This window comes from Suncus etruscus, chromosome 5 (genome assembly GCF_024139225.1).
Source record: "Suncus etruscus isolate mSunEtr1 chromosome 5, mSunEtr1.pri.cur, whole genome shotgun sequence".
Taxonomy (NCBI): domain Eukaryota; kingdom Metazoa; phylum Chordata; class Mammalia; order Eulipotyphla; family Soricidae; genus Suncus; species Suncus etruscus.
Window position 1 is genome coordinate 90247217 of NC_064852.1, and position 7132 is coordinate 90254348.

Consider the following 7132-nt stretch of genomic DNA (forward strand, 5'->3'; position numbering starts at 1 on the left):
CAAGACACCACATATGTGAGCTCCCCAGTATTTCTGGATAGGGAGACCTGGGACAGAAATGGAGGGATTTTGGGTTCCTATATTGCTTGGAATAAACCAGCAAACTAGAAGCAGAGTTTAAAGGTCTTGTGCCTCTTCCTTTATTTCCAAAGTTTTCTTCTAAGGTCTTATAGTCATATTTACTTGGGTGGGTGCTCAGTCATTGCTCACATCAAGCATCCATTAATTGGCACTTTACCCTTCTCTGTTATCACATACTATCATTCTTTGCTTAATAACCCATTGATTTATTTCCATCACCAATTCCTCACCATTCGTGATCCGCTTTCAATATTTTTTTGGCTCTAGCTGTTAGTGGTCTGTCTGTACCTGGTACTTGGCAGTTAAGTAGGTATTTGCTAAATATATAAATATCCCTCCCCCTCATTCTGTGTTTTCCATACTAACTGCCTATTGCAACTCTCATAACACATCCTATCTTAATAAGTAGCAAATATTATTAAACATCAGACATTTGGTAAGTAATCTACCTGTATTATCTATCTCACAGGTCAATGAAGCTGAGACATTGTTATTCTCATTTTTTATGGAGGCACATAGAGATGAATGATAAAATCACCTGCCCCAGATTTGCTCTCAAATCTGTCCACTTCCAGGATATATTTTTCATAAAGTTTTTTGGGGGGTTGGCCCACACCCCACAGTGCTCAGGAGTTATTCCTGGCTCTGAGCCCAGAAATTGCTCCTGACAGGCTCAAGGTACCATCTAGGATACCAGGGATTAAACCCTGGTCCATCCTGGATAGTCCACGTGCAAGACAAACACCCTACTGCTGTACTATAGTTTTGGCTTCTAGGGTATATTTTTGTAAACATTACCTTTGATCTATCTTCTGAATGCTCTTGAGAAATGCCACAGTGCAGTGTACCTTGTTTGGCTTTAACAATTCCTCCTCTGAAAGTTTTGTTCCCATATGATACTCAGAGATTGCAATATATGTATAAAAAAGGTTTAAATAGCAACCCACTTGCACTATAAATAATATTCTATGAGGGCAAAGTAAATCATGTTAGATAAAATTTATTCGCTTACAGTCTATTCAACCCAAAGAACATTTCTTAAAGCACAGAGAAAAGAGCCAACAGTTTTACTGCTCCATCTTAGAGTATTGTGTTCTATTGTGAGACTAAAAATAGCTTCTTCTTTACTGAAAATAATGAAATATAAAGAATACTTATCAAACCAGTTGGACATTATATTTTTCTTGATCTGGTAGAAGTCTTTGATGATAGCCTTGTCCTCTATGTTCCAATAAAACTACATTCAATATTAACAAACTGAAGAGGACCACTGTTATGTAGAAAGCCTCAATGAAAGATAAGTTTATACCCATTAAGAAATAATTATTGTTAGAGGAGTGGGAGATAATGACAGGAAGAAACAAGGAGTGGAAAGGAAAAAAGGAAGAAACAGATCTTATAATATGGCAGAAAATTATAAATGCTGAGGAGGTAGTACAAATAAGTGCTACAGAAACTTAGATCAGCTTAAAAAAATCAATGATACATGAAAACATAAAACAAACAGAAGATAACATAACATAGTGAAACTTTCCATGACATCAGTATTAGAGATGTCCCTGGGGATCACAGTGACTCTAGCTTTCAATCTCCCAACCATACATGATCCTCCAAGCACCACCAGGAATAACCCCAAAGCATCCGGAATGGTCCCAAATAAACAAAAAACCAAACCCCAAACAAACAAGAGATATGACCTCATACCAGTGAGAATGGCTTACATCAAAATGAGCAAAAACAAGTGTTAATGAGGTGATAGAATAAACGCCCATTTGGGGCAATGTAAATGAATGTAGCCACTTTTGAAAATTTGATCTTCCCAAAGAAGCTAAAAATAGAAATATAAAACAGGGAGATGGCTTTCAGGGCTGAAGCACAGGTTTTGCAAGCCAGAACTGGGGTTCAATCCTTGCCACTTCATGGTTTTTCTCCCCAGGATCACCAGTAGCAACTCTCAGCACAGAACTTGGAGTAGCTCCTGAGAATCACTGGGTGTGACCCAAAAACAAACAAAAATAGAATTATGAAGGATTTGAATCATAATTTACTTGATTTAGTAATCTTACATTGATATCTTTTTCAAAACAATATAAAAAATATTAACTCATAAAGTTATATCCATGCCAATGTCTATTGCATCAAAGTTTTCAAAAGCTAAAACAATCCACGTGTTCATTAAAAGATGACTAGATGGGGCCGGAGAGATAGCACAGCAGTGTTTGCCTTGCAAGCAGCCGATCCAAGACCTTACGTGGTTGGTTCGAATCCCAGTGTCCCATATGGTCCCCCGTGCCTGCCAGGAGCTATTTCTGAGCAGATAGCCAGGAGTAACGCCTGAGCGCCGCTGGGTGTGGCCCAAAAACAAAACAACAAAAAAATGACTAAATACTGGGGGCTGGAGAGATAGCACAGCGGTAGGGCATTTGCCTTGCAAGTTGCCAACCAGGGACCGACATTGGTTCAAATTCCAGCATCCTATATGGTCCCCGAGCCAGGAGTAACCCCTGAGTGCTGCCGGGTGTTTCCTCCCCTCCCCCCCACACACACACACATAAAATGACTAGATATAAAATATGTACAAGGGGGCCCGGAGAGATAGCACAGCGGGGCCCCAAAACAAAACAAAACAAAAAAAAATATGTACAAGGTTGGAGCGATAGGACAGTGTGTAGTCTATTTGTCTGGCATGTGGCCTATCCCGGTTAGATCCCTGGTAGCTGGTATGATCTGGCCCTCTCCAAAATAATATGTAATATGACCAGAGAGTTAGGGTGCTAGCCTTGCATGCTGCCTATTCTGGTTGACTCCCTGGCATCGCAATTCATTCCCTGAGCACCAACAGAAGTGATTTCAGAGCTCACAGCCAGGAGTAAGCCCTGGGGACCAATGGGTGTGGCCCAAATCCCCAATCCCCAAAGAAAAGAATATGTGGTGTTTATCCACAATGAAAAACTACAGTACTGAGTTGTAAGAATAGATAAAATCTTGCCATTCATAACAAAATAGAAAGATATCTAGTATTATGCAAAATGAAATAAGTCAAAGGAAAAGTATTGAGTGATTTTTAACTATGTGTGTAATATAAGGAAACTCGTAATTGATGAGCAAACAAAATTAAAATAAGTTGTAGACATTGATAATAGGATAAAGATTCCCTGAAAGGAAGGCAGGAACAGGAGAAAAGTAAAGGGGGTTTAGAAAAGATAGTTGATGTTCATTTTTATTATGCTTTTAAAAAATTGGTGGGAGGGAGATTTGGCCACACTTGGCCATGCTCAGGGGTTACTCCTAACTCTGCCATCAAACATTGCTCCTGAAGTAACAGGGGTGCAAGTTCCTTACCCATTGTATTATCTCTCCAGCCCCTATAGCTTATTTTAACTAATAAAATTTTAAGTGAGTGAGAGAAATAGAATGCCTGTCTCAAATACAAACAGGGGGTGGGGGAAGAGGGACACCCAGGCTTTGGTGGTAGGAATGTTGCACTGGTGAAGGGGGGAGTTTTTTTAATAACTGAAACCCAAATTGAAAATATGTTTGTAATCATGTTGCTTAAATATATTAATTTAGAATTTTATATTTAAAACTTAAATTTAATTTAAAACAAATTAATTTGAAACTTAAAATTTAAATATAGAATTTCTTCTTTTGTTTCAGGCTTTTTTGTTTTGTTTTGGAGTCATGCCTGGCTGTGTTCAGGGATTTCTCTTGACAGTATGCAGGGAATCATATGCAGTGTGGGGATTGAGCCCAGCCTGGTTATGTACAAGGCAAGCGCCTACCTGCTATACTCTCTTTGACTTCAGTGAATAATAATTCCTTTTAAAAAATAAATGCAGGGGCTGGAGAGATAGCGCAGTGGTAGGGCATTTGTCTTGCATGCAGCCGATCCAGGACAGACGATGGTTCAAATCCTAGGATCCCATATGGTCCCCACCTCCACCCCCGCGTATCTGCCAGGAGCAATTTCTGAGCAGAGAGCCAGGAGTAACCCCTAAGTGCCACCACGTGTGGCCCAAGAACAAAATAAAATAAAATAAATACAATGATAAAAATGTTTCTAATCTTCCTGAAACTAAAATGGCCCCCAAATAAACTGTCTTTCACAGGGATTTCTCTCTTCATTTAATTAGGCACTAGTTGATCTTACAGAGGTTCTTTTTTTTTATTATTTAAACAACTTTATTACATACATGTTTGTGTTTGGGTTTCAGTCATGTAAAGAACACCACCCATCACGAACATTCCCATCACCAATGTCCCAAATCTCCCTCCTCCCCACCCACCCGGCCTGTACTCTAGACAGGCTTTCTATTTCCCTCATACATTCTCCTTATTAGGATAGTTCAAAACGTAGTTATTTTTCTAACTAAACTCATCCCTGTTTGTGGTGAGCTTCCTGAGGTGAGCTGTAACTTCCAGCTCTTTCTCTTTTGTGTCTGAAAGTTATTATTGCAAGAATGTCTTTCTTTTTCTTAAAACCCATAGATGAGTGAGACCATTCTGCGTCTTTCTCTCTCTCTCTGACTTATTTCACTCAGCATAATAGATTCCAAGAGGTTCTTAATCCTCCAAGGGCTCCCCTTCATCACCTGTTAAAATGAAGTTAATAGTAGTTTATTAGGATTAGTTCTAGAGTTATTAGGATTGCTATTTGATATTGGCTGGGATTAAGTATTAGCTACTATTATTAGTTATTCCATAAATATATATTGGTTTCCCCAAAACTTAAAAAAATGAACTAAAAAAGTAGTTCAACAGGCTGAGTACATTCTGGAGACCCAGGTTTGACCCTTGACCACTACATGGGTGAAATCCCTGAGCATAACTGGATGTAATCCCCAAACAAGCAAAAGCATACAAACAAATAAATCATTTTAGATGCTGCAAAAATATTTTATAGAGGTGGTAGGATTTACACTGTGGCAAAGGAATGACTTTAAGAAGGGTTGTGGGCACTTGTGTGGCAGATGTGAATAGATACCAAAACTTAAATACTACTATAATCCTATGATAATAATTAAATACACAAATTTGTTAAAGGACCACTTTGTTGTTTGTGTGCTTGGACCAAACCTGGCAGCACTTAGGGATTACTCATGACTCTGAACTCAGGAGTCATTCCTGGTAGTGCTCAGTATTATGCATAATGGTACAATATAGCTACTATGTAGTGTCTCTGATAAAAATTAGGTGAGCTGTGCTCACTTTGGCAGCACATATACTAAAATTGGAATGATACAGAGAAGATTAACATGGCCCCTGCACAAGAATGACACACAAATTCATGAAGCATTTCATATTTTTACCAAGTGGTGTATTGTTAGGCTGTGTTTCCCTCACTGGTGCTCTTGCTGTATCTGATACAGGTAAGGAAAGTCGGTCAGCTCTGGTACCAATACACACAATTCAGTATTGTCTCTGTTTAGTTTGTTTTTATTTTATCAATTGACAAATTCAAACCAGCATTCCCCACTGTGAAAATAAAGATTTTGCTGAATAAAGTCTTAAATTCATTAAAATAAAATTAGATGAGCCATTGTGCAAGGTGAATGCCTTAACCTTGTGCTAGTTCTCCTGCCCATAAAGGCTGGCAGACAAAAGGTAAGAGGTAGTTATGTGAGGTATATGAAAAGGTTCCAAGGCATAATAGCATAAATTTCCTTGAAAAGAAATAAACAAATTACATTTACTAGAGAAAAGTTTTATATCAGTCAGTGAGATTAATACGGATGGGTACAGTTGTTGTTATAGGACTTAAATCTAAGAACAAAACCTTTTTGAGTTCCAGAGCTGGTGTGAGAGTACAGAGGTTAAGGTGCTTGCCTCATATGTAGCCCATTCCAGTTTGATCCCAGACACCTCATATGGTATTCCAGGCACCACAGATCATGCTCCAGTATGAGTCAGAATACTGAATACTCCCAGGTATGGTCCCAATAGCACCCACCTCCCACCACCACCAAAGGAAAAGACACTTGAGTTCTTATCATTGATATCCAGGTACTACCAAAAATTTATAGTAGTGGGCCGGAAAGATATCATGGAGGTAAGGCATTTGCCTTGCATGCAGAAGGACAGTGGTTCAAATCCTGGCATCCCATAGAGTCCCCCGAGTCTGCCAGGAGTGATTTCTGAGCATAGAGCCAAAAGTAACTCCTGAGCGCTGCCGGGTGTGACCCAAAACCCAATAATAATAATAATAATAATAATAATAATAATAATAATAATAATAATTTATAGTAGAACAACGCAATGATATCAGTGCTGTAAAATAAATTAGCTCAGGAGAAAACTGGAAGTAAGACCAAGAAGGTATTCCTTAATTGTATAACTGAGGGGTGATGATAAAGTCTGAAACAGTTGAAGAAGGGGAAATGAAATAACACAAGGGCCGGAGTGATAGCACAGCAGTAAGGTATTTGCCTTGCATTTGGCCAACACAGGACGGGCTCCAGTTTGATTCCCAGCATGCCATATGGTCCCCGGAGCCTGCCAGGGGTGATTTCTGAATGCAGAGCCAGGAGTAACCCCTGAGCACCTCTGGATGTGGCCCCCAAGCCCCCCAAAATTGTTTTATTATTTTGAAAGTTGACAGCTTTGAAATACAGAATTAAAGACAAAGAGGACTCAAAGCACTTAAAACCATATGAACATTTTTCTTGATTCAGGTGTTCACGAGGGTTAGTAATTTGGGGGAAACACTATAACTAACTAGGGTTATATTTTTGTTAATCAATACCAATAAGAAACAATTACCTAGTGTACACACACACACACACACACACACACACACACACACATTTCTATCTAGATAGGTTAAATTGTGCAGAGGAGAGGAGGTTTGGTCTGGCTCAGCAGTTCTCAGGGCTATTGAGTCACTCCTAGAGGTGATCAGGATACTATATGCACCAATCCCCAGCACCAGAAATGAAATAATCCCTGAGCACAGAGCCAGGAGTAAGCCCTGAGCATTGTCATGTGTGGGCCTGAAAGTTGAACTCTGTTCCCATCCCCAACAAAATGAATGTGATTTTCTTTCTTTCTTATT

The 7132-nt window shown here is 39.2% G+C and overlaps 1 non-coding gene across 1 annotated transcript; it reads left to right on the forward strand.

Moving 5' to 3' along the window:
• The first annotated feature begins 5281 nt into the window (after positions 1-5281).
• Positions 5282-5388, forward strand: LOC126010538 (U6 spliceosomal RNA). Its single transcript, XR_007496562.1, has one exon. It is a non-coding gene; the product is annotated as a U6 spliceosomal RNA (small nuclear RNA).
• The last annotated feature ends 1744 nt before the right edge of the window (positions 5389-7132 follow it).